General features: G+C 39.3%; 1 long non-coding RNA gene across 1 annotated transcript; it reads left to right on the top strand.

Moving 5' to 3' along the window:
• Window positions 1–8,620: 8,620 nt before the first annotated feature.
• LOC148001521 (uncharacterized) lies at window positions 8,621–12,842 on the top strand. The gene is made up of 2 exons (XR_015635421.1): window positions 8,621–8,805; window positions 9,482–12,842. It is a non-coding gene; the product is annotated as an uncharacterized LOC148001521 (long non-coding RNA).
• The last annotated feature ends 651 nt before the right edge of the window (window positions 12,843–13,493 follow it).

The raw sequence follows: 13,493 nt of genomic DNA, 5'->3' as shown, positions 1-13,493 counted from the left end.
CACCTTAGTTTTTGATCTTAGCCATTCTAACTGATATGAGGGGAAATATCAGGGTTGTTTTGATTTGCATTTCCCTTGTGACTAAAGATGTTGCACATTAGGTGTCTCTCAGACATTTGGCATTCCTCCATTGTGAATTCTTTATTTATTTCTGAACTCCATTTTCTTTTATTTGTCTCCCTGTGGTCTAACTTCCTGAGTTCTTTGTATATTTTGGATATAAGCCCTCTATCAGTTGTAGGATTGGGAAAGATCTTTTACTAATCTGTTGGTTGTCATTTTGTCTTAACAACAGTGTCCTTTGCCTTACAAAAGCTTTGCAGTTTTATGAGATCCCATTTGTCAATTCTTGATCTTAGAGCATAAGCCATTGATGTTTTATTCAGGAAATTTTCTTCAGTGCCCATGTGTTCGAGATTCTTCCCCACTTTTTCTTCTATTAGGTTGAGTGTATCTGGTTTGATGTGGAAGTCCTTGATTCACTTGGACTTAGGCTTTGTACAGGGTGATAAGCATGGATCAATCTGCATTCTTCCACAAGTTGACCTCCAGTTGAGCCAGTACCATTTGCTGAAAATGCTATCTTTTTTCCATTGGATGGTTTTGGCTCCTTTGTCAAAAATCAAGTGACCATAGGTGTATGGGTTCATTTCTGGGTCTTCAATTCTATTCCACTGGTCTATCTGTCTGTCTCTGTAAAAATACCATTCAGGTTTTATCACTATTGCTCTGTAATACTGCTTGAGTTCAGGGATAGTGATTCCCCCAGAAGTATTTGTATTGTTGAGGATAGTTTTAAGTATCCTGGGTTTTTTGTTATTCCAGATGAATTTGCAAATTATTCTTTCTAACTCTCTGAAGAATAGGATTCACATTTTGATGGGGATGCATTGAATCTATAGATCGCTGTTGGTAAAATGGCCATTTTTACTATATAAATTCTGCCAATCAATGAGCATGGGAGATCTTTCCATCTTCACAGGTCTTCTTCAGTTTCTTTCTTCAAAGGCTTGAAGTTCTTATTATACAGATCTTTTACTTACTTGGTTGAAGTCACACAGAGGTATTTTATATTATTTGGGACTATTATTAAGGGTGCCATTTCCCTAAATTCTTTCTTGGCTTTTTTCTCTTTTGTGTAGAGGAATGCTACTGACTTATTTGAGTTAATTTTATACCCAGACACTTTGCTGAAGTTGTTTATCAACTTTAGTAGTTCTCTGGTGGAACTTTTGGGATCACCTAAATATACTATCATATCATCTGAAAATAGTGATATTTTGACATCTTCTTTTCCAATCTGTATCCACTTGATCTCCTCTTGTTGTCTGATTCCTCTGATTAGAAGTTCATGAACTATATTGAATTAGTAGGGAGAGAGTGGGCAGCCTTGTCTAGTCCCTGATTTTAGTGGGATTGCTTCAAGTTTCTCTCCATTTAGTTTAATGTTAGCGACCGGTTTGCTACATATGGCTTTTACTATGTTTAGGTATGGGCCTTCATTTCCTATTCTTCACAGTACATTTATCATGAAGGGGTGTTGAATTTTGTCAGATCTTTCTCAGCATCTAATGAAATGATCACGTGGCTTTGTTCTTTCAATTAGTTTATATAATGGATTATGTTGATGGTTTTCTGTATATCAAATCATGACTGCATGCCTGGGATGAAGCCTACTTGATCAAGGTGGATGAATGTTTTGATGTGCTCTTGGATTCGTTTTGCCAGAATTTTATTCAGTATTTTTGCAACGATATTCATAAGGGGAATTGGTCTGAAGTTCTATTCCTTTGTTGGGTCTTTGTGTGGTATAGGTATAAGAGTTATTGTGGCTTCATAGAAGGAATTCAGTAGTGCTATATCTGTTTCAATTTTGTAGAATTGTTTGGATAGTATTGGTATTAGGTCTTCTAAAAAGGTCTGATAGAATTCTGCTCTAAACCCGTCTGGATCTGGGCTCATTTTGTTTGGGAGGCCTTTAATGACTGCTTCTATTTCATTAGGAATTATGGGGTTGTTACATACTTTATCTGTTACTGATTTAACTTCGGTACCTGGTATCTGTCTGGGAAATTTTCCATTTTCTGCAGATTTTCAAGTTTTGTTGAGTATAGGATTTTGTAGTGTGATCTGATGATTTTTTGAATTTCCTCTGATTCTGTAGTTATGTTTCCATTTTCATTTCTGTTTTTGTTAATTTGTACACACTCTCTGTCTCCTCTCGCTATTCTGGATAAGGGTTTATCTATCTTGTTGATTTTCTCAAAGAACCAACTTTTGGTTCTGTTGAATGTTTGTATGGTCCTTTTTTTTTCCTACTTTGTTGATTTCAGCTCTGAATTGATCATTTCCTGCCTTCTCCTCCTCCTGGGTGTATTTGCTTCTTTTAGTTCTAGAACAAAGCTCTAGAACAAGCTGGTGAGAAATGCTCTCTCCTGCTTCTTCTGCAGACACTCTGCTATGAGTTTTCCTCTAATAACAGCTTTCATTGTGTCCCATAAGTTTGGGTATGTTGTACCTTCATTTTCATTAAATTCTAATATTTCTTTAATTTCTTTCTTTATTTCTTCTTTGACCAGGTTGTCATTGAATAGAGCATTGTTCACCTTCCATGTATATGTGGGTGTTCTTCCCTTATTGTTATTGAAGACCAGATTTAACCCACAGTGGTCTGATAGAACGCATGGGATTATTTATATCTTTCTGTATCTGTTGAGGCCTGTTTTATGACCAATTATATGGTCAATTTTGGGGAAAGTACCATGAGGTTGTGAGAAGAATGTAAATTATTTTGCTTTAGGATATAATGCTCTATAAATATCTGTTATTTCAACTTGGTTCATGACTTCTCTTAGTCTGTCTATGTCTCTGTTTCTGTTTCCATGATCTGTCCTTTGATGAGAGTGGGGTGTTGACACCTCCTACTATTATTTTGAGAGGTGCACTCTGTGCTTTGAACTTTAGTAAGGTTCCATTTATGTTTTTAGGTGCCCTTGTATTTGGAGCATAGATATTAGGATTTAGAGTTCATCTTGGTGGATTTTACCTTTGATGAATATGACGTGTCCTTCTTGTCTTTTTTGAGGACTTTTAGTTGAAAATCGATTTTATTCGATATTAGAGTGGATACTCCAGCTTGCTTCTTCCATCCATTTGCTTGGAAAGTTGTTTTCCAGCCTTTTACTCTTAGGTAGTGTCATTCTATGTCTCTGAGGTGTGTTTCCTGTAGGCAGCAGAATGCAGGGTCCTCATTGCGTATCCAGATTTTTATTATTTGTCTTTTTATTGAGGAGTTGAGACCATTGATGTTGAGAGATATTAAGGAATAGTGATTATTGCTTCCTGGTATATTCATATTTGGATGGAAAATTATGTTTGTGTGCTTTTCTTCTCTTTGTTTTGTTGCCAAAACGATTAATTTCTTCATTCTTATAGGGTGTACCTTACCTCCTTATGTTGGGCTTTACCATTTATTATCCATTATAGTGCTGGATTTGTAGAAAGATATTGTGTAAATTTGGATTTGTCATGGAATATCTTGGTTTCTCTATCTATTTTAATTGAGAGTTTTGCAGGATACAGTAACCTGGAATGGCATCTTTGTTCTCTTAAGGTCTGTATGACATCTGTTCAGGATCATCTGGCTTTCAAATCTCTGGCAAGAAGTCTGGTGTGATTGTGATAGGTCTGCCTTTATATGTACTTAGCCTTTTTCTGTTACTGCTTTTAATATTCTTTCTTCATTTTGTGCATTTGCTGTTTTAACTATTATGTGACAGGAGGAGTTTCTTTTCTGGTCCAGTCTATTTGGAGTCCTATAGGCTTCTGGTATGTTTATGGGCATCTCTTTCTTTAGGTTAGGGAAATTTTCTTCAAAGATTTTGTTGAAGATGTTTACTTGTCCTTTGAGCTGGGAGTCTTCACTCTCTTCTATACCTATTATCCTTAGGTTTGATCTCCTCATTGAGCAACTCTTTTAAGCAACCTTGCTAAAGACACTCTGCACTTAGCTTTTGTCTCTATTGAAAGAAATCTGCAGTAGTGATCTGCTTTACATCAGCAGAACTAGGAACAATGAAAGGCATCCTGTCCCGCGCGCGACTTTCTGCCGGCAAGAAACACGCGGACATTTAGAAATCCTTACTGTGACCAACTTTATTAATCTTAGAAGAGGAAGCGCCCGCTGCACCAACATGGCGCACTTATAAAACCCTAGTGCCAGGCATCCACACGTGATTGGTTGTTTACCCATGATCTTATAAGGCACACCCCGGAGTGGGCAAAGACCTGGCATGAAGGCACTCTTGCACATGCACACAGTTAACTTCCTGAAAGGGGGCCGGCTGGCCCGGCGAAGGCTGGAGCCATCTTGTAATGGCGGAGGCTATCCTGGCCTTCCACATGGTGAACATTGGAAGCCAGTGCCATCTAGTGGTGGCAAATGTTATTGCGGCCCTCTACATCTCACCCTTATAATTTATATAATTTTATAGCAGTCATGATCACCCTATCACGTGCAATGAGGAAACCTCAGCGATGTGCAAGTGCTAATCAAAGGATCACTGAGTCTCTCTCATCCAAGTGCAATGGATCCACAGATCCATGGGGTATAAGAGCAGAGAACTCAGATACAGAGAGAGTCCCTCTCCTCCCAGCGAAATGGATCCACAGATCCATGGGGTGAGGAGCAGAGAACTCAGATACAGAGAGAGTCCTGGGCAAGATAACCAAATTCCAGGGGAGGCCCCTAGAACAATGGCCACAAGTGCTTGAGTGATAACGGCCTTGTCACGTTTCTGTTGAGATCTGAGTTTGCAAACCAAACAAGTATGAACACTGATCCACAGCATAGGGCTGCACCATACAGAGCCACTCCCGAAGTAGTGGGAACCTCATTTGGTCCTCCTCACCTGTTACTACCATGGGCCTTAGTCAAGCCGCTCCTATAATAAAATTTAGAATTCCCAATTGTTAGTAACTACTCCAGAAAGTTCACCCACTGTACTTGTCTAACAATAGATTGGGGGAGGATAACTCCAGACACTGCAGACACAATGTCTGCAGCAGTAATGGCTGCTATAATAGCAGCAAAAGTGTCAAGGTCTTTTCCAGGACAGTTCAGGATCAGTCATTTTTCTCTGAAACAACCAGCAGACAATGGAACCAATTTGAGATCTGTATAACCAGGACAGAGTTCCCCACTCTACTGTAGCTTTAAGCAGGTAGCATTCCTGTAAAGCTACAGTCTGTAAAATGACCAGTTAAGGCAGAAAGAGTCACCAGGGAAAATGAAGGGGGCAGCAACGGCTGGAGTCCAGTCTTCCCCAGCAAGCAGCAGTGTACAGAGGGTCAGAGAGCAGGCCATAGTGGGACGGGACACACGCAGCAGTAACACTGACTGCAGCAACGGCAAAATCTCTGTGATGACAAAGGATGAAGGGGAATCTTCTATCTTCCTCTCAGGGCAGAGGAATGACTCCAGGGACCCGAACCACAAGAGCTGAATCTTCATGCTCCCCGGATCAGCATGTCTCACCAGACACTCAGGCAGCTGGCACACTCCTGCAGCATCCTGTAGAAAAAACACAAACATTCCCTCTTCCCCATATAAAATATCTGGACAGGAACATGTCAATAAGTAGATCTCTCTATTTCACCTAGGCAGAAGTATGCCTAGTTGTAGGGTGCCATAAACTTTGGCATCCAAAATTTTAAAATTGAAATAAAGGAGCATTATTTAGCATACAGGGATAACTCTCCCTTTTTATTTATTAAGATATAGTAAAGATATTATTTATTAAGGTAAGTCCTCGAGGATTAAATTGAGGACACTGAGCATTTGTATTTGTAAATTGACTTGTATACCAAATTATTGTCTCCAGCATTATTGTATTGGATATATAAAGAATGAGATTTTTACACTAATTATTCTTATGTAAGACCTATAATCTGTCTGGTATCTTGTCCTCCCTTGTTAAGGAGCCCAGGCAGTCCAGTTTGAGTTCTTAAATGTCCTATAAAGGAACAGTATTTAGTGCTCTTAACCACTAAGCCATTTTTCTAGCACCTCACAAACTTTATTTACCTAAACATAAGCATTAATTAGAAATGTCAAATCTTGTAAATATTTTCCAGATTCAGTCTTACTAGAAATCCCTGAGCCGGCAGGGTGAGGATGGGAGTTGAAAGTAAACAAATGGAGTCTTCCTCTTTTCCTGAGGGAGTGTTATCAACTCCATTACCATTTTCAAAGAGCTGGGTCTATGGTTTTGTTTAGTTGTCTGAGCCAGAGCACTGAAAGGACAGTGAGTTGTCAGACATTTACACTGAAATCATCACTCACTGATTTTATGTAGAAAACCTGCCTCTAATAAAGCATTAAGTAATTGAAATCAATTGTAAACCACAAGCCACACATTGGCTATCAGTATGTGAAAAGAAAGTTTGATTTAAAAACAGTAGCTAAACTACGAAATTTAAAAATCTGTGTTGAAGCAATAGAAACTCAAGAGAATAAACAAGTGATCCAATCATACCTGTAGCCTTTTCATTAGATGAACCACCTATAAATACAGTAAGCGCATTTCCTATGGGTTGTATGCACAAATATACAGGAAGTACAAAAGCATGTAAAGAGTAAAATTATCAATTTCGTCTGAAAAATTTGTATATGCAATAGGCCAAATATCAGTGTTTTGTAATAACCAATTTAATTGCTGTTTGGAATAAGATATGTTTTACCAGGTTTCTTTTTTAAAATACTTCCATGACTCTAGTCTACAATTCTGTATTAACACAACTGAAGCTTTATCTCCAATGAGGATAACAAAGGAAGGCTTAAGTCCTCTGGTAAGGTGAGGTATTTAGCCAATTAACATATCCTAAGAAGCTTAAAATTAGCTTCAAATATTCTTATCTGGAGTAGTGTAACAGCTACTCCCCAAATATGAAAGCTCATTTTGAGAGCAAAGGTTTGTAGTAAAAATTTCCATATACATTGAAAGATTTAAGTTCTAACTTCTTACACTGAAGAAGCAACAAAATTACCTAATATGAGGCTGTTAGCAATCCTCTAAATCTATCCTGAAATGGCAGTTGGAGTAAGTAAACTGTCTGTAATGTTCTCACAAGTTCCAAAACCTCATCAATCCTTCGTAAATCTTGTTACAATCTCTACCTGTATGATTTTTCCTTAATTAAAAATAAGTTTGAGTTAGTCAATGTAACACTGGCAATCCTTAATCACAATCTTTAAGTTCTATTTGTAACACCAGAACACAGCCACAAGGTCACCTGAGTTCTTTGTAGGTGACTAGGCAGCTGTCCTTAGGGCAGCGGAAATTAGCATAAAAATACTGATAGCTTTAGGGTAAACCACAACTTTGGAAAGCAAAACTCGCTAGGCAACTGTTCTTGGGGCAGTGGAATTAGCATTAAAATACAGATACAAAGTTTGACTGCCAATTCTTATATATGAACACAAGATGGTGCGGTCTCCAATACCTCAACAAAGAGACAATGTCCTAAATTCTTTTAGAAGCCTGGTTCCTAGAATAAGAATTCCATAAAAACATTACCTCAATTTAGACCAGTCTCCCTAGGTTGGCCCATGTCACACGCTATCTAGAATGACTCTATCCAGATTACCAGCTTATGTCAACTTTCTGTTACCAATATTATACCTTTTTAACTATATCTAATAACTTGAAAGTCAATAGTCCATAACCAAGGCAAGTAGAGCATATTTATACATTTAAAACCAATGAGAAACAAAATTGAAGTGGCTACACATATCTTTAATATTTAGCCCAAACACCATTTTTACCTTTTTGCTATGATTTTAAGAGAAGCACCTTGTCACCTGTTGAGTCAAGTAATAAGTCAGGGATTTTTCTAAAAGAAACAGCTATCAACTCTTGTATGAAGAAGCTGAGAAGCTGTTGGCGCTTTTAAGATCAGCTCGTGTAGACGCTTACCCTCTGGGCAGCTTCTCCAGCTGATCTAGACACCTGGCTCCAGGCACAGGGCTCTAAAAACCTGATTGAAACTAGTTTTTATTCATATGTTCCTTTTTGAAACGAGTTAAAACCAAGTCAAGGTGTGCACAACCGGCAGATAAGGTTTTTACCATTTTTTCTTTTGAACATGAAAGATAAAACATTTAAACAACGAGAAATAAAAACCACAGACATACACTGACAGACATGGGGACATCCTGGTGCACCAGAGACAAACAATAGACAAAGAGGGAAAAAGGCAGATGGTGTTCACCGCGACTATCCACTCGAGTGGAGTCGATATGGGCGATGGATTGTCTCAATTCCTGGACTAGTCCACCAACGTGTTGAAACCTGTAGAGGGCCGCAATAACATGCGCCACCACTAGATGGCGCTGGCTTCCACTGCGCCCCACGTGGAAGGCCAAGTCAGTCAAGATGGCGCCATCCTTCGCTGTGCCAGCTGGCCCCCCTATCAGGAAGTTAACTGTGCACATGTGCAAGAGTGCCTTCCTGCCAGGTCTTTGCCCATTCCGGGGCGTGCCTGATGAGATCATGAGTAAGCAACCAATCAGGTGTGGATGCGTGTGCGAGGCTTAAATAGGCGCGCCTAGCTGGCACGCGGGGCTTCTCCATGAGATAGGAATAAAGTATCACTCATAGCAAGAATTTCTATGTCTCGCGTGCTTCTTTCCGGCGGAAAGTCGCGTGTGGGTCATTTGGTGCCGAGAAACCCGGGACAAAAACATCCCCGGCACTATGAGAGGCCTTCGTTTCACGGAAGAAATTCAGAAGTTATGGAATACAGGTAAAAAACTCTGAGAGACCATGGCTAGCCTTGATCTGCTCCAACTCAGTCCCCTGCCAGACTCGGCAGGTGCCGCTGTGGTTGCTCTGGCAACCCTCGGGCTTTTTCTATTGACCTTTGAGTTTCTAGCTACCGCCAAACGGCTTCAGAGGTCGCGTGGGAACTGCTCAGCTGTAACAGCAAAGCGGAGAGCGTTGGGGGGAGGGCAAGACAGTGCGTCAGAAAGAGGGTTAGATAACGAATTAAAGAGTTTAAAGGGAAAAAGTGCACTTAAGAAAAGAGACCCTCTCGAGGACTTTAGATCCGAGGGAGAGAGAGAGTGGGGAAAAAACGCCCCGGGAGAGAACAAGGGAGGAGATAAACAGAACACAATATTTTGGGAGAAAAATTTTGTCTTTATGCCTGTAAAAGGTGTAATTAAGCTCCCGCGCAGGCTCTGGGGACGCCACGGCGTCCGGGCGCTGACGCGACAGCTTTACAGAGTCATACTGATCAGATTTGATAGAGGCAGACCGCCTGAAAATTTATTCAGGAGAATCAAACAAAAGGACATCTCAGTGCCCGTGCACAGCCTGATAGAGTTAATATAATTGGGTTGTGAGTAAAAATATTCAGGATTGTGTTTTACTTCCATAACATTGGCGAATGTCGATCGTACTGCTCAGATATCTCTCAGTGTCTTACAGAATTGGGTTTCAACACGTTGGTGGACTAGTCCAGGAATTGAGACAATCCATCGCCCATATCAGCTCCACTCGATGGATAGTCGCCGTGAACACCATCTGGCTTTTTCCCCTCTTTGTCTATTGTTTGTCTCTGGTGCACCAGGATGTCCCCCATGTCTGTCAGTGTATGTCTGTGGTTTTTGTTTCTCGTTGTCTAAAAGTTTTATGTTTCATGTTCAAAAGAAAAAATGGTAAAAACTTTATCTGCCGGTCGTGCACACCTTGACTTGGTTTTAACTCGTTTCAAAAAGGAAAAAATGAATAAAAAACAGTTTCAATCAGGTCTTTGAAGCCCTGTGCCTAGAGCCAGGTGTCTAGATTAGCTGGAGAAGCTGACCAAAAGCTAAGCGTCTACACGAGCTGATCTTAAAAGCGCCAACAGCTTCTTCATACAAGAGTTGATAGCTGTTTCTCTTAGAAAAATCCCTGACTGATTAATTGACTCAACAGGTGTCAAGGTGCTTCTCTTAAAATTATAGGTAAAAGGGTAAAAATGATGTTTGGTCTATATATTAAAGATAGGTGTAGCCACTTCAATTTTGTTTCTCATTGGTTTTAAATGTATAAATATGCTCTACTTGCCTTGGTTATGGACTATTGGCTTTCAAGTTATTGGATATGGTTAAAAAGGTATAATATTGGTAACAGAAAGTTGACATAAAGCTGGTAATCTGGATGGAGTCATTCTAGATAACATGTGACATGAGCCAACCCAGGGAAACAGGTCTAAATTGAGGTAATGTTTTTATGGAATTCTTATGCTAGAAACCAGGCTTCTAAAAGAATTTAGGAAATTGTCGTTTTGTTGAGGTATTGGAGAGAATTGACAGTCAAACTTTACAACATAATAGATAGACTTGGGGTGCCTTGGAGACTAGATTGTTTGTTGGGGGTTGAGTTTTGCTTTCCAAAGCTGTGGCTTGCCCAGAAGTTATCTGTATTTTAATGCTAATTCCACTGCCCCAAAAACAGCTGCCTAGCAAGTTTTACTTTCCAAAGTTGTGGCTTGCCCAGAAGTTATCTGTATTTTAATGCTAATTTCCACTGCCCGGAGAACAGCTGCCTAGTCACGTACTCAGAATTCAGGTGACCTCGTGGCTGTGTTCTGCTGTTACAAAGAGAACTTAAAGATTGTGATTTAGGATTGCTAGTGTTACATTGACTAACTCAAACTTATTTTTAATTAAGGAAAAATCAAACAGGTAGAGATTGTTACAGGATTTATAAGGATTGATGAGGTTTTAGAACTTGTGAGAGCATTACAGCCAGTTTCCTTACTCCAACTGACATTTCAAGACAGATTTAGTGGATTGATTTTATACAATTTGTTTTCATCATAGCAAGTGTGAGTTTTCATTTCGTGAGCTTGCTTATAGTTTTAGAGAGCCCATAAAGTGATATCATTAAGAATGGCTAACAGCCTCATATTAGGTAATTTTGTTGCTTCTTCAGTGTAAGAAGTTAGAACTTAAATCTTTCAATGTACATGGAAATTTTTATTACAAACCTTTGCTCTCAAAATGAGCTTTAATATTTGGGGAGTAGCTGTTACACTACTCCAGATAAAAATATTTAAAGCTAATTCTAAGCTTCTAAAGATATGTTAATTGGCTAAGTACCTCACCTTACCAGAGGACTTAGGTCTTTGTTATACACATTGGAGATAAAGCTTCAGCTGTGTTAGTACAGAGTTGTGGACTAGAGTCATAGAAGTATTTTAAATAGAAACCTGGTAAAACATATCTTATTCCAAACAACAATTAATTGGTTACTACTAAATACTGATATTTGGCCTATTACATATACAAATTTTTCAGACAAAATTGATAATTTTACTCTTTACATGCTTTTATACTTCCTACATATTTGTGCGTACAACCCATAGGAAATGCGCTTACTGTATTATAGGTGGTTCATCTAATGAAAAGGCTACAGGTATGATTGGATCACTTGTTTATTCTCTTGAATTTCTATTGCTTCAACACAGATTACTAAATTCCATGCTTTAGTCGCTGTTTTTAAAATGTTAAAAAATCAAGCTTTCTATTCATATACTGATAGCCAATGTGTGGCTTGTGGTTTACAATTGATTTCAATTACTTAATGCTTTATTAGAGGCAGGTTTTCTACTTAAAATCAGTGAGTGATTTCAGTGTAAATGTCTGACAACTCACTGTCCCTTCAGTGCTCTGGCTCAGACAACTAAACAAAACCATAGACCCAGCTCTTTAAAAATGGTAATAGAGTTGATAACACACCCTCACAAAAAGTGAAAGATTCCATTTGTTTACTTTCAACTCCCAGCCTCACCCTGCCAGCTCAGAGATTTCTAGTAAGACTGAATCTGGACAATATTTACAAGATTTGATATTTCTAATTAATGCTTATGTTTAGGTAAATAAAGTTTGTGAGGTGCTAAAAAAATGGCTTAGTGGTTAAGAGCACTATATACTGTTCCTTTATAGGACATTTAAAAACTCAAACTGGATTTTCTGGGCTCCTTAACAAGGGAGGACAAGATTCCAGACAGATTATAGGCCTTACATAGGAACAATTAGTCAAAAAATCTCATTCTTTATATATCCAATACAATTATGCTAGAGACAATATTTTGGTATACAAGTCAATTTATAAATACAAGTGCTCAGTGTCCTCAATTTAATCCTCGAGGACTTACCTTAATAAATAATATCTTTACTATATCTTTATAAATAAAAAGGGGGAGTTATCCCTGTATGCTAAAATATGCTCCTTTTATTTCAATTTTAAAATATTTCAATTTTAAAAATTTGGATGCCAAAGTTTATGGCACCCTACAACTAGGCATACTTCTGCCTAGGTGAAATAGAGAGATCTACTTATTGACATGTTCCTGTCCAGATATTTTATATGGGGAAGAGGGGATGTTTGTGTTTTTTCTACAGGATGCTGCAGGAGTGTGCCAGCTGCCTGAGTGTCTGGTGAGACATGCTGATCCGGGGAGCATGAAGATTCAGCTCTTGTGGTTCGGGTCCCTGGAGTCATTCCTCTGCCCTGAGAGGAAGATAGAAGATTCCCCTTCATCCTTTGTCATCACAGAGATTTTGCCATTGCTACAGTCAGTGTTACCGCTGCGTGTGTTCCTGTCCCATTGTGGCCTATGCTCAGACTCTGTACACTGCTGCTTCCTGGAGAAGACTGGACTCAAGCTGTTACCCCTGTCCCTTCATATCCCTGGTGACTCTTGCTGCCTTAACTGGTAACTGGTGTTGCCATTTTACAGACTGTAGCTTCACAGAAAGCCACCTGTATAAAGCTACTTTGACTGGAAAACTCTGTCTTGGTTATACAGATCTCAGAAATGGTTCCATTGTCTGCTGGTTGTTTCAGAGAAAAATGACTGATCCTGAACTGTCCTGTAAAAGACCTTGACACTTTCGCTGCTATTGAAGCAGCCATTACTGCTGCAGACATTGTGTCTGCAGTGTCTGGAGTTATCCTCCCCCAATCTATTGTTAGACAAGTACAGTGGGTGAACTTTCTAGAGTAGTTACTAACAATTGGGAATTCTAAATTTTATTATAAGAGCAGCTTGACTACGGTCCTTGGTGGTAACAGCTGAGGAGGACCTTATGAGGTGCCCACTACTTATCGGGAGTGGCTCTGTTTGATGCAGCCCTATGCTGTGGATCAGTATTCATACCATGGTTGGTTTACAAACTCAGATCTCAACAGTAACGTGATAAGGCCGTTATCACTCAAGCACTTGTGGCCATTGTACAAAGGGCCTCACCTGGAATTTGGTTATCTTGTTCAGGATTTACTCTGTATCTGAGTTCTCTGCTCCTGCACCCCATGGATCTGTGGATCCATTACACTGGGATTGAGAGAGACTCAGCGTTCCTTTGATCAGCCCTTGCACATCGCTGAGGTTTCCTCATTGCACGCGATAGGGTGATCATTACTGCTATAAAATTATAATTA

This window comes from Rattus norvegicus, chromosome 13 (genome assembly GCF_021556685.1).
Source record: "Rattus norvegicus strain SHRSP/BbbUtx chromosome 13, alternate assembly SHRSP_T2T, whole genome shotgun sequence".
Lineage (NCBI taxonomy): Eukaryota > Metazoa > Chordata > Mammalia > Rodentia > Muridae > Rattus > Rattus norvegicus.
Note: the sequence above shows the minus strand (reverse complement) of the source record. Positions and strands in the feature narration are given on the sequence as shown.